Source organism: Protopterus annectens, chromosome 11.part0 (genome assembly GCF_019279795.1).
Source record: "Protopterus annectens isolate FY-2018-M chromosome 11.part0, PAN1.0, whole genome shotgun sequence".
Classification (NCBI taxonomy): Eukaryota; Metazoa; Chordata; order Ceratodontiformes; family Protopteridae; genus Protopterus; species Protopterus annectens.
In genome coordinates this window covers 1194914360-1194929819 of record NC_056745.1, presented here as the reverse complement: position 1 = coordinate 1194929819, position 15460 = coordinate 1194914360, and the positions used below count along the sequence as shown (strand labels likewise).

At 39.7% G+C, this 15460-nt stretch overlaps 1 protein-coding gene across 2 annotated transcripts in view; it reads right to left on the bottom strand.

The window, feature by feature from the left end:
- Positions 1-15460, bottom strand: part of SLC26A4 (solute carrier family 26 member 4) — a 401657-nt gene that overhangs the window by 273435 nt on the left and 112762 nt on the right. The window lies entirely within an intron of this gene.

Here is a 15460-nt window from a genome sequence, read left to right as displayed (position 1 = left end):
ATGTCCAGATTTTTGCCAAGGAAAGGATCACTGAGAGTAAAACATCTCACCACTGGTATGCCTGTTATACTGTTAACATTTATATAATTAATGTAAAACCATAATTCATTCATGAAATTTGACAGATTCTGCAAATAAATGTTCACAATGCAAAGTTTCATCACTAGGTCCAACATTTTGCACTCAGCACTGTTTTTAGTTAAATAAGCTGCGGTGGTGCAGCGGTAGCGTTGTTGCCTCACAGTAAGAGGTTCTCCTGTTTGATTCTTGGCTGGAGCGCCTTTTGTGTGGGGTCTGCATGTCCTCCCCGGCAGTCCTGATGAAAATGTTACATATTCACAAGAAAAAATTATACAAGGTTTACATGTTCCATTGTGCCAAACCATATTTGTGACTCTAACAGAACTTGCTGGAGAGACAGATTTGTATCCCAAAGGCTACCTCATCATGGAATAAACTTCCCATCTTTCTAAAACAAAGGCTGTCATTCACTCTATTCAAAAAAATTGGGATAAATGAATGGGGAACCATAAATTAATTCCTGGGGTACTGCCCATGTCCCTTATGGACAGAAGCAGTGTGGAAAATAACTCAGGGCTCCAACACACAAAGAACCACTATCCTGATACTACCCCATTCCATATCTGGGGAATTAAGATATAATATTTTCATATCCTGGGTATTATTGGCTAGGCTTGTAAAGGCTCTTGTGCCATTAGCCTAGTAATCATCTATGAACCTATGGATACAGATCCTTAAGGAGAATAACAATAACCATATGGAATATTATACTTATAAAGTAGTACAAAATATTTAAGAACTAAGCCAACATAAGAATGTAGAAAGGAGATTCTGCCAATAGGAACGACTGCAATTAGGAGTACACAGAATAGGAAAAAGGGAGCTTGAATTTACTGGAGAAAATTGGCAAAGGAACCAAGGTATGGGGGGCAAATAACTAGAGAGACAAAGGTAAAAGAGTGGGAAGAGGCCAAGATGATATTTTGACTGTTGGCTAGAGACTGCCCTCCCTATCAGAGATTGAGATCAGAGTATAGGCAAAGAGAAAGGGGTAAGGGAACCCTCAGTGAGAGACATGTGGTAGAGTTTTAGTTGAATCTAGAACAGAAGCTGCTGTTTAAAAGGGATAATTAATACGGCATATAAAATAAAACTATATGAATCAATCATAAGAGGTTAGAAAAGAATGGGCAGAGGGGGTGAACATGCAAATCACAAGGAAACAATGGGAGGACATATATATAGCTCCCAAATATGCAACAAAATCTAGAAGTTTCAGGATGGATGGGAGATCGCAGATATACCCCAGGGATTACCTCAGTGTCACTGCTCAACAGAGGCACAGCAAAATAATGGGTATAGTTCCCCATACTAAAGGGGTGGCGTAAGCCACAAAACTATGGGCTAGGCTTGTAAATGCCCTCGGGCAGATAGCCTAGTATGAACCTATGAACCTATGAACCTAAGTGTTTACATAGGAATTTTTCCTCATATTGTCAGCAAATGTTTGAGATGTGATGGGGAAGAAAGAGGTAACTGGGCTTTTGGGAGGATAATGAGTTGGCAGACTTTAAAAATTCCCTACAGAGTACTCGGTTAGAAATATTGGGTGAGCAAAATGGTTTAACTAAGAAAATGATTTGGATCTGAATCGCCTAGACATAGTAATGCTTTGTTAAATTTAATTTTTGTGGCTGCCAAAAAAGCAATTACTAGAAATGGAAATCAAAGTCTAAACCAACTGTATTTGAAGTAGTGAATATTGTAGCAGAGATAAAAGAGCTGGAAGTGGGACCTTTATGAAAGTGTAGGAGCAAATTACATAGAAAAAAATAGAAATTGTGGGAGCAATACATGCAGAATAATGTCTTGGAGGAGGAGTGAGGCTTAAGGGAAGGCAGGAATTGATCAATTTATGTAATGCTGGATTGATTATAATTATGTTTAAAATATATGTGGTGTATAATGTTTGCAACTGTTAGCACATTAACATGGATTGTATTTTTTTATATAAATGTAAGTTTACCTATGCCTTAAGTGATAACTAAATAAAGGTGCTAAAAGGAGTTTCAGCCCCAGAATGTGGGCAGTACTATGTTTTACATCAAACGACAAACCATTAGATGTGGTATCTTCCTTGTATTTTCTCACTACTCATTTGTGAATTCCTTTGGACTTTCCATGGTCATGTTCACATATATTACTTACTCTTAAGATCAGACAGATAATTTCAGAAAAGTGCCCCTTGCCTTGTGAGCAGGCAAGTTTTAGCCAGATCCACCCAATCTGGCTAAAACTTGCCTGCTTTGCATACCTCTCAAATGTCTCTTTTTTGTAGGATGTCCCTGATTGTGCCTTATATTTTTGCCCTGTACCTGTATTTTTTTATTTTTTTTTTTCTGGTACATTACAGAGGATTATACTTCATCAACAATGTCAAACACCAGAGTTTCACAATAAGAAGATATTGTCCAGAAAATGTATGTTGATCAAAACTGTTGTTTTGATTAACTTTTTAAGTAAATTATTGTGATGTTTAAAGATTGTCCCTGCTTTTGCATCTTTGTTCCCCTAGTTATTTTTGGTTCTGTCCCAATTTTTTTAGCAAAGAAATTGAGAATTATGCCTGGATGTATTCAGTCCAGCTATTTTTCAGGACAGTTCAGTTTCAACATTACCTTACAATTCATCAAGTTAATATAATTCTAGTTACACCTTTTCAAAAATCCAGTTCAAAAAATCATAACTTGAAAACCATAAAAAATTAAATATATATATATATATATATATATATATTTTTTTTTTTTTTTTTTTTTTCAAGGGGTCAAATCTCCTGCACCCCTATATGCGGGCTTGGCACCTGCACATCCTTAAATTAGATATAGCAACTCCATGGTCACACTGCAGTGGAGAAAATTGCAAAACACTATGCAATGCAGTAAAATTAACTACAACATTCATTTTTTTGATAAAGACAGATAATTGAACAAGTGTCAGTAAAACATAGATATGTCTAGCTTTACTGAAAGTGTTTTTTTTTTCATGAAGCTGACGATAACCTGCTACCAGCTCCTATCTTCATTCACTGAGTCTGCCAAACCCACCTTAGGGAAGGTGCATACACACAACCTCCCAACTAAGGTGGTTATTATTTATTTAGCATGGAGCTGTCTAGGCTCGTACATTGCTTACTGCATGAGCCTAGGCTGTCTCCATACTTCCAGGATGCATGAGTCAACATCAGTCTCTCACCCCCATCCTCCCTCTCCAACATATTGCGTGCCTTTGCCATTAACTAAACACAGGTTAGCTGGGGTTGCAGTCAGGGCTTTATCCCTCTGTGATGTGCATCTGCTTAGTGTTTTTGACTTTTTGCCTATTTTAAAAGAGGAGTTAACTACCTCATACTTAACAAAGTATTTTAAAACTGAATAACTTCAAAAATTATCACCCAGTCTCTAACCTTCTCTATGTGGGTAAGGTTAGTGTAGAAATGGCTGTAATGCAATTGGAGTCTTATTTAATTGCATGGTCTTTTACATCCATATCTGTGCAGTTTCTAAAGCTACAGCACTGAAAAGACCCTCAGAGTGGTTCATCAGATCACTGTAGCCAGAAATAAATGTTGTTATTTGAAATGAGTGCTCCTTGCTCTCTCTACTTTGTCAGACACCATGGATTATAGGACCCAACTGTAATGTCTGCAGACCTACTCTGGACTTTCTTTTATAACACTTAGGTGCTTACTTCATTGGCTGTTGGTATGCACTCAGAATGTAACTTCTGATATTAATTCCTCCACTAACCACCCTCTTTTGCAAAGTTCCTCACTATTCTAAGCTTCACATTATTCACAGTGGGCATGCTTGCATTTAGAGATGTTGTTTGAGGGAGCGGACTGAGGTACTATTCCTATGCTGATCATACTATACCTCTCCTAGCAGAAGCTTGTGTCTTCCTTGTTAACACTTGAGGGAAGTTAAGATGTCATTCTGGATTGGATGAGGAGTAGCTATATTCTGCTTAGTCCATGTCAGACTAAAGCTAGGATTTCCCATACCACCTTTGAGACTTTCTGCTGGTCCATACCTTACCCCCATATGTATCTACAGAAGTAACAAGTTATGGTTTGTTTCAGAGGTGCATGATTTGGGGGGCACCTTTACAAGTATTTGATTAATTTGTAATCAACTCACATAATTAAAATCACAAATGAACAAAAGCTTTTGAATGTGAACAGCATTTGGAAGCAAAAAAAGTGCACAGAAAAGCACCATCAAGAAAGTGGAATTCTTATGTATATCAGCAATTTGACCTTCTTGTGAAAAGTCAGCCAGTCACACTCTAGTGCTCACACAAATGTGTGTTGATCACTAGTGTTGCAGAAACACACCAGACTTCTGATTTAGGCTTTATTTTGGATCACTAGCTGCCATTCTGGGACAAGTGATAACTTTTACATCCTCTTTTTCTCTTCTTGAATTTATTGACCAAATTAAGCACCTTACTTCTTCAGAAGTTATCTCTGCAGTTGTGCATGGCTTAGTTTCACTGTGGTTTGGCTATTGCAGTGCTATTTAGCAGGGTCTTAATTATTATGACCAGGGCTAACTTCAGGTGGTAAAGAATGCAGTTGTGTTATTATTTAACGACACTTCCTGCTATGCTTAAAAAATACTGGATTTGCACCATACACTGTACGCTGGTATCATTCAGCTCTGAATTTAAAATGCTGATTCCTATTTAGATCCTAACATGGGATGGGTCCCACTTACATACAAAGACTGTCAGTACCATAACAGACATCCCACTTAGTCTACTCATGTCAGCTGCTGGTCATTTTTAATGCCATGCATGCCCTGTCTATGGAACTCATCACCCAACTGATTGAGAACTGAATGAGTACTCCTTGAAGCTCTTTGAGAAATTTCTAATGGCCTTCTCTTTGTATACATAATTTTCCTGATTATTTATAACCCGTTTTTCTGGTTTTATATATGACATTTATTTTATCTCCTGGTTATTGTGATCACTGTTTTATATTACTCTTTGTTATTCCAAAAATATTGTATGATGGTTTTGTTTTTACTGTTGCACTTGTTTACATTTTTTATTTTAGCTTCAAAGCCAAAATAAATTCATTAAAAATGAATTGAAATAGGTTAACACGTGAATACAGTGATGTGACTACTTTAATTTGCTTTCAAAATAAAGAAAAAAAATAAGTTGATGCATTAAGAAAGGTGAACCTGGAAAAAGAAAACATGAAACATCATTATAGAAAGAAAAAAACAAGAAAAAACAGCACAGCAGTCTTTTAGAACTGTCTACTCAGTTTTGCATATTAATTACTTTTCCAATTAAAGGGATATATCAATATTTCTAAACATCCCTTATGTACTGTCGTCATTGTTTCTGATAAGTCTGGTCAAAAATGATTAGAGACCCAGTGTGGTATACTCTGATTCTAGCCCCTTAATTTCCTTTTCATCCCGGGTGATTGTCCTACAGGAGGTCAAGTCATGATTTCCACTTTGAGGTGGCCCACCCCTTCTGGTCCAGCCTGGCTATAAATTACTTAATTTCATACTTTTGTATTTGAATATTCAGTAGATCATTTCTATGGGGCAAGAAAGTTTTTCATTTTGGCCCAGCAAAAGTACCAAAGAGTTAATTCTATTTTGCTTGATCTGATCCTATTCAGTATCAGCCTCAGATCATCTGAAATTACTTTAATTCTTCCCACATCTGCCAATTTCTAAAAAGTTGTGCAACTAGTCTCTTAGCTATTGCTGAGTGTATCAACAAAGAAGAGGATGCAAGAGTCACATTATCACAAGGCAACTTGAAGCATAAACTGATGCATACACTGTCACATACACATTTGTCACTATGACGTTTAGATGCATATCTAGGGAGCCTTAGACCACTATCCTTAGTTCTCCCCATCTCTCTCCCTTGATGGAGGAACTTGGAGAGGAAGACACTGGAAAAGCATCATGGACATTATAAAGTATACCCTCCAACAAGGACCCAGTGTCTCTCAAAGATAAAATGTAAAGGTTTTTTTAACCATTTGTTGTTATAATTACATCCTTAACTTATAAACTGGGCTTTCCTACTCTAAAATGTATAGTTTTTACTGTAGTTACTTCAGTTGGAGCTATATTTATCAAGTTTAATAAACTAGTATGTCTGCTTACTCTGTGCCAATTAATTTCTAATATTCAGTCCCACCTCCTGATAATGTATTAGAGGGAGGGAAACAGTCCTGCTGTGGGATGGCATGTTTTCTGTAGTCTTCAGCAGACTTTATTACAAAGTAACCAGAATGCAACACAATTGGTTATTCAGTCAGACAGCAAATTAATAACTAAACTCAATTATATTCAAGTGGAAGCTAACAAAGGTAAGATGGAACAGGACACGATTCTCAGTAAGGTGTACAGTGCTTGTCAAACAGTGTAATAAAACAGATTTGTTTTTTCCAAAAAACGTTTTATTTAGGTTTTAGCAGTTCAAACATCACTAGAGGAGAGAGCAATACAGTTAAAACCAATATGTACAACAATAATTAGGCTAAGTTGAAAAACTACAAAAAGCAAATATTTACAAAAAAGAAAAATTAACAATAAGGCTAGTACTATGTACATTATATACAGTAGAAGTTACATCTGTAAGCTTAAATTTTCATAACTAAAAAAAGGGAAGATGAAAGAAGGAGCATATCATATTGAGATGTGTGGATGATTGGGCTTACTGTACATCAGTACCCTGATTGGAGAACGAGCATTCTCCATCAGAGTATTAATGTACAAGTAATGCCCAGTGAAAAATGAGTCCGCTGCTTCACGGCAGCTTATCAAGCCACTGTGGAGCTCAGACTGTGAAAAACGGAATGGCTGTTTTTTTTACGCTCGCTAAGCAGTGCTTTTGCTGTTTAGTGAGTGGAAAATAAGCTAAAAGTTAAAAAAAAGTGTGTGTTTGTGTGTAAAAGAGTATGCGTGTATGAGTGTGAGAGACAGATCGGTTAAGCTGCTATTTTACACTGGCTAAAACAGCGCTTCTGCTGTTTAGCGAGTGTAAAATACAAAGTAGGTGTGTATGTGTGTGTGTGTGTGTGTGTGTGTGTGTGTGTGTGTGTGTGTGTGTGTGTGTGTGACAGAGAGAGAGACAGTGTATGTTGGTATGAAAGTAAGAGAGAAAGATGATTGTGTGGATGTGTGTTTATGTTGCTGTCTGCTTGTGTGAATGGATGTGTGCATGAAAGCAAGAGTGACTCTGTGTGTGTGTGTGTGTGTGTGTGTGTGTGTGTGTGTGTGTGTGTGTGTGTGTGTGTGTGTGTGTGTGTGTGTGTGTGTGAATGAGAGTGATCTTGTGTGAATGCGTGTATGAAAGTGGTATACGAGAGAGAGAATGGGCTATCTGTAAAATTGTTGTGTTTTACTTACTTTTTTTTTCTTTTTTAAGTACTATATTATTTTTATATATATTTTTGATGTAAAATTCTTCCTCCAACACCATTAACGTACTACAGAAAGTTTGAAACCTTAGGCGGAAGAACTACTTTACATCAAAAATATACAAAAAAAATAATAATATAGTAATAAAAAAATAAGTAAGTAAAAGACAACAATTTGACAGTGAGCCCATTCTCTAAGCGCAATAATGCCCTCCACAGTGTGTGTTAATGTGTAATGGCCTTCCAGGGGTGCAGAGACCCTCTACCTGTGGCGTCGGGCTTCATAACTCCCCTGTGCAGGCATTACTTACACATTAACACACACCCTGTTGGGCATTATTGCTTACATAAAATTAATAAACCATTGCCTACCAGTATATTGATTGATCACTTTCAGTGAGAAAACTAATGATATATCAATCACATACATTCTGGATTCTTATAAAATGCCAGTTACAGAAAAAAAGAAAGAAAGTAAAGAAAAGAAAAGAAAGAGAAACCATTGGAGAGTGAAGTGTTTTAGCAGCTTTGAAAGTTGGTAAAAACAGTTAGCACTGTTGAACAAACAGCAACACACCTCTCCACTTCTTTAATTAAGAATTCTGGACATATCCAAAAATAATTGGAGGACAAAGGAGCAAATCAGGGACAATTTTTAAATATGTCTCTAATTAACTGAAAAAGTTAATTGAACAACACTTTTTGCATCAACATGCATTTTCTAAACAATAGGAAGCGTGAAACTCACACATTATTGGCTGACTACAATTCTCAGTGATTCACCAGAAATTCAAAAACCTTCAAAAATTCAAAACCTTTATGAAGAACAGGGCAAACCTATAAGGCGAAATCAGGGACAGCTCAGCGGTTTGAATAGAAGGAAAAATGGAGTATTCCTCTGGAATTATTAAATTTAAAAGCTGTTAGGCACGTCAGTATAACATGCACTCTATCACACTATAGCTGTCTGCTGTGGAATGATCACTTTAATGGATCTTCATTTTCACAGATACGCAAATTATTCCAAATGTTTTTGTTTCCAAATATAATTCCTTGTGGTATAACATACAAACACACTGTACAGTAGGTCTGTCTCTGAGGTGATTTACACTCCCCTAAAATCCACTGGTAGACAATGATTGGTAGATTGTGTTAGAACTGTTTAAATTCACTTGTATTTAAGCACCATGTTTGTGCCAGTTTTCAGTCAGTTTGGCAGAGCTGCTCAGAGTCTGGCGGAGCTGTGCACCATGCAAGGGGGTTAGCAGTGCCTTGTATAGACACAAACCCCTGGATTCACGAAACCTCTGTGTAAGAGTTAATAAGTCTTACTCGAAGGCTGCAGTTGAATGGTATGATGTCAGCGTGCCATGAATATTCATGAGGGCACGCTGACTCAACTGTAACTCTTACACGGACCGAGTATGAAAGCAGGGGGCGTGTCCGACTGCCGAGCAGTCTAAATATCCACACCCCTGCAAGTGTTTGAAAAGCAAAATGTCAACACACAAGAGTGAGTTCGCTCAAATGTACTTACTTGCACCCAACACCACACTCCCTGACACTGTAAACCCCCATCACAGTTATAAAAAATAAAATATTATTTTTTATTTAAAATCCACAATATAGCTGCCCGTATTTGCGCGTGTGCGCGCGGGTGTGCCCATTGCTTAGCTGTAGTTAGCAATTCCAGCATGGAAGAGCATAAGAAAGAATGTTTATGCAAATCACACCAAATTGCAATAGCATAATGGTAGAGCGTTTCCACAAAGAGGAGGCATTCACGGTTCAAGTCCCACCACTCCCCTTCTTATTTATGTTTTAAATCAGTATATGAAATAATACCAGACATATATGATTAAAATATTATTAAAAGCAGTGAAATGGCCAATGTATCAGTAAACAAAATATATATTTTTAAAGGATCCAGATATATAAGAGCCTGCTGTTAAGCAGCGCTTTACCCAGCTAAACATAGGTGCCCATAGTTTAATAATGCTTTACCCAGCTAAACAGGGGTGCTCATAGTTTAATAGTGCTTTACCCAGATAAACAGAGGTGCTCATAGTTTAATAATGCTTTACCCAGCTAAACAGAGGTGCTCATAGTTTAATAGTGCTTTACCTAGCTTAATAGAGTTGCCCAGTGTTTAAAAGCGCTTTACCCAGCGCAATGTGTTTGCACGGACGTGCGTGCCATGCAAACCTGGGCACCGTAGGGCACCAGGGAGCAACATAGAGCTAAGTTGCTTAAACGCAGCCACACTCCCTAGCCTGTCTAGACAGTATTAAAATAAAAGAATGACAAGGTTCAAACCCAGGACCCTGTGCATCATAATCAAAGTGCAGAACCACTAAGCCATGACAGCATAGGAGAAACAGCCACTATTAGCATACATATACTTAGAAATGGTAGATTAACCATTACTAAGCAGGTCTGCAGTCAGCCTAGAATTCTCAAAAATGGCCAATCATAAAAAGTGTGGGAAATGCGGCATATTTAAGCCCCATAGGTGGGAATACTCACCATAACTGATTGTAGCTCACATTTGCAGTCAGAATGGCAGGTGCAGGAGAGGGTACACGCTTCCGAGCGCAGCGTTGGGGCATCGAGGAGTCGAAATACATAGTTTGGCTCCTTGTCCACCGTCATGAGTCCAGACTCCTGCAGGGCCAGTTCCAAGGGACGGAGTACAAGGCTGAGGCTTGGAACCGGTTAGCTCATGACCTCATCAGTGCCACAGGTGTTCCTCGCACTGGTGAGAAGGTCCATCACCACCATGCAGACCTGAAGAGACGGAAGCAGGACCACCTGAACCAATGGATACAGGAGGTTTGTGGGATGCAGGATGCCCTACGACTGAGTATGTAGCCATGGAATGCAGTATGTAAGAATTGATAATTGAGTTTGTATAACGGATAGGTATGTCTCATTATCCCTTCATTTACTTTACACCTGCAGGTGACTGTGCTGCGATCAGCAAGCCTATGCTGATAGGCTGCAAAGGCTGCACCACCAGGCAGGTTAGTGATTATTCTGCATGTTTTGTTGTATAAAATAGGGGAGAGAGCATGAAATAAAGTGTTGTAGTACAATAATACAGCCATAAAATAGCCTGAATAAGTCATCTGCATGTACTGTCATACGAAAAAGTCAGAGAGCCAGAAAAAGAGCGTAGTAACCCATTATGAAAGGTAACATATGTCTGGAATAAAATCTCTGCAGGTACTGTCATATAAAATAAGTGAGTGAGCCTGAAAAAAGAGTGTTCTAACCCATTAATAAAGGTATAATATGTCTTGAATACGTCTTCCATATGCACTGTTATAACAAATAAAGGAGTGAGCCTGTGGAAAAAGTGTGTAATGCCAGTAATAAAGGTTTAAAACCCGGAGTGTGTGTGCATCACTTAGTTTGAAATGTTGTTGTACCCTTGCATTATACAAATAGTACTGTTTAAAAAAGTGCTGGCAACCCAGAGTTCTGCAGTCCCATCTAAAGTGGGTGTTGGACGTGCTAGTAGCTGTGAAGCATATATACAGTCCTCAACAGTCATTCAATGGCTGGCATACATAAGTAAATCTGGCACACGAGTAGCATGCTAATATGTTCCCCAGACAGGTAAGTGTGCTTCAATAAATGCAAGGTTCTGTACAAATTGAAGTTAAAATGTCATGTGAAAACATCCAGATATGTAGACAGAGAAATATAAAAGCAATCATGAAATATGTAGCAGTAACATCAGCATCTTGGACAGTTAGTATGTCAGATATAGGTCAGGTATATATTGAACTAGCCAAACCCATTACACAGCCTAATGCATGGTGGCAAGTATAATAATACATGTAGGGAATATACACTTGCAGTCACTAGGAATGTAGTGTAGAGTAAAAGTAATTATAAGATGTTAACTGAGGTTTTTTTCTACACCCTACTGTTTGTGCATAAACCATGCAATTCCACACCTCAATGGGTATGTATAATCTTAAATATTTGTTGGGACATATGTCCTATTGTTTTATAAATATTCTCATTCATGTTGATAAATGTGCCCTGTTCAAACACCACATTCTTGGTGATCTGTTGCTACCAAACATCCCTGCATGCTGTTGGAATATCCACCGTCATTCAATATATGCATGTGTTATGCTTGCTGTTCAACTGTTGGAACCTTGGTGTGTTGGGTTAATGGGAATATTACTGCATGCTGTTACAACTAATCTGGAATGCTGTTGTTCATGTTGTAATTAAACACACCTAATCACAGAATGTATGGGAAGGCCGGTCCCAGCGGACCCACCTGTCCCTCCTCAATTGGCGAGTGCACCTGGCACCAGCAGCTCCGGTGCCCAATCCTGGCTCCCCTCCTCCATAGGTCCTGTGCCACCTTCGGGTGGAAGCGCTGCAGGGGATGGGGCTCATCCCCCCCGTGCAAGCATGGGTGGAAAAGGGCCACCTGTCACCCTTCAAAGGGTCCGGGCTGTGGTGCATAGGGAGATCCAGCGTTCAGTCGCTGATCCCCTATGCCAGCTTGAGGCGAGAGTGGTGAGTCTCTTGGGTGAGCCTGCCCATCCTACACAGCCCTCAGCACAGCCACCCTTGGGGCTGTGAAGGTGCAGTGATGACTGCCAATGGGTGGGGATCTCAGTTCCACTGTTACCATCTGTGGGCTCATGGGCTGGCGATCTCCAAACAACCTTCCCCGTCAATTGTGTTCACCCACCCCAAGTGTCAAATTCTGCCCCTGTATGCATCTTGTTTGTCTTGTCTGTTTACCTCCCCATCCTACCTCCCCAAATATACCTACATCCCCTACCTCACATTCCACTCTCACCTGAAAAAAAAAATAAAAAAGGGCAATCTGTTCCCACAAAAAAATTACGCCCCATACATAGCTGCCCATTTCGCACACATGTCTGCTGGACATGTAAACTGATAATTATAATTGGCAGTATAACATACTCTGTTGTCCTCACCCGTCTCTCAGGGGTGGAAGGTTTCAAATTTCACACCAAATGTCGAATATATGCACAGCTGTTGCTGGTAAAGAAATGGGCAGCTATGGGCCTTCCCTACACCCTTCCTGCACATCCCAGCTGGTTTCTCTACTGTCTGTCCCTCTCTGTGCCCCCTTTTTCACCACTTTCCTATCTCCCCATTTTCTTTTCTTTAAATGAAATTAGTGCAGGGGTTAGCGGGAGTAAACACTTTTAAGCAGTAGTTAGCAGGGGTACACGAGTGTGAGCATGTGTCCGCTTAGCTAAGCATCGCTAAGCATCACGCAAACCCACTACAACTGCTTAAAAGTGCCTTAGTCACTCTGTATAACAGGGCCCTTCTACTGCTCAGCAGCAAATTAAAATACCCCGGTAGTCTCGAACCCCAGACCTTGGTCTCACAAGACTACATGAAGTACCACTAAGCCACAGCAGATATACAATAATGTGGTGCGGAAAGAAATATATCATGCATTACAATAAGTGAATGTAAAGGCAGAATAAGAATGGCATAACACAAATCTTGTTCCGTGGCCCTTAAACAGCAAGTGTTATGGAACTGCATGATATAACTGTGAAAAGAGAACCAGCCATGCTAGTAGGGAATAATGTAACAGTAGCACCTTACAAACCCCACACAGTATCAGAGCAGGATAAACACTGGCATATTTGAATAGGTCAGAGGCCAGACCTCCCAACTGTGACTGATTTACAGGGATGTCCCTGATTTGCAAACAAATGTTAGCTGTGCCCCTCTGACTCCCTGTGAAATGTACTAACAGAAGGCAGAAAGGTGGGGAATCTCACTTAATGAAAAATGTCAATAAGTGAGAGTAGACACTGCTTGCACATCAGAAAAGGTGTAGTAATACATATGCTCCGAATCCCCCAAATTCTCAACTGCAAAATATCTGAAATATATCACAGATGTATCCCACTTATATGTATCTTTCCCTGAAGCTGTTCAAATATATACCTGAGAGTATCTGAGGCCTGGAAGTGTCAGAAACACACAGGCATATCAGCTTGTCTGCTGTTACACACTCTGCATATAGCTGTAGAATGAATTTCACAAGCATGCCCTTATGTAGGAGTACACCACAGAAATATCAAAGGATGTAGCCATGTACTGCTAGCAACCACCTGTGACAATGCCATTGTTCAGGTGCTGAAAAGACTGGTGTGGCGCACAGTCAAAGGATACTAGGCTAACCTCTGTCTACCATCTGGATATGTCCACAGATGGGAGCTACTGAGACAGACTACTAGCCTTTATAGACTAACAGGTACACAGCAACTCTGCATGTTCAGCAAGATAAACAGCACACGATAATAAATAATGCTCTCCACAGTTCTGCACCCCTACCCAAAAGTACCATATACCTGTGCAGTCAGGCACACCCACGGGTGTAGGTAGGCATACACAGTACTGAAATATGTCCAGTTGTCCTGAGCAGACTGTGCTAATGTCAACACAAACAAACCACAAACTGTTCAGAAGTGAGTAACGTACTAATGACAGTATAGCAGTTTATAAACAGTGCATGTGCCTGATATTCATAATTGGTAGTACAACATACTTAGTTGTCCTCTCCCCTCTCTCAGGGGTGGAAGGTTTCAAATTTCACTCCTAATGTATTGCATATGCACAGCTGTTGCTGGTAAAGAAACGGGCAGCTATGGACTTTCCCCACACCCATCCTGTACATCCCGAGCTGGTTTCCCTACTGTCTTCCCCTCTTTGTGCACCCTTTATCACCACATTCCTATCTCCCCATTTACTTTTCTGTCAAAGAAATGAGCGCGGGGGTTAGCAAGAGTAAGCATTTGTAAACAGTAGTAAGCAGGTTTGCAATAGTGTGCGCATGTGTGCGCTTAGCTAAGTATTGCTAAGCATCACGCAAACCCACGCAAACCCGCTTACAACTACTTAAAAGTGCCTTAGTCACTCTGTATGACAGGCCCTTGTACTGCTCAACAGCAAAAAAAAATACCCTTGTCAGTCTCGAATCCCACACCTTGAACTCACTAGTCTGCATGAAGTACCACTAAGCCACAGCAGATATACAATAACTTGGTGCTGTAAGAAATATATCATGCATTACAATGAGTGAATGTAAAGGGAAAACAGGAAAGCCATAGGAACACATTGCAATAACTACTGTTGTATGCCAGTTAATTCTCTAATTCGAAAAGAAAGTACATACTCCCATGTATCCAGTGTTAGCATTAGGAGGTGTGAATAAACTTACACACTGAGAAGAGTGCACTGGAAGAAGCAACAGTCAGGTTTCAGTACAACATGCATATCACTGGCTACAACCCTAGCTTCAGATATGAGACATATACCAACCTTCTGACTGAGACAACAGTGTCCACAGCAAACAAGCATGGGCCCAACCTTGCACAACTAAAAGGACTACGCCTACCTAACCTAGCATTTTATAGCAGTGTTCTGCAATCACAGTGAGTACCACAATTACCACACAGCAGGCTGCATGCAATTACTAAATGGTGGGCACCAATTGGTGCAGAGGCCATCACATGCACATGTACAGATACCTAGAAAAGCAGCCTGTACTTGCTGTCCACACATGCAATAATATCATTGCACCAACTTGAGAGAGACAGACAGAGACAAACAGACAGACAGATGGAGACAAACAGGCTGTAAGAGACAGACACTGAAAAGAAAGGCCATCACACAGAGGAAACCAAAACCAAAAAAAATAAATAAATAACAAATCAACAGCTACAACAGATGGAGGTGAGGAATACAAAGGTAAGGTATGTAACAGATATGTATTTGCTGGCATCCGAATGATGTGTCTGAAGGGTACTCTACATATTGTGAATCATCCATATGTGCCAGCAGTCCATATCTATATGTATATGCACATGTGCATAGGGCAAGGGACATACTGCAACTGTTAGTGAAGGCTGGACATATATATGTTGTTGAAGGTTGCTATGTGCACAT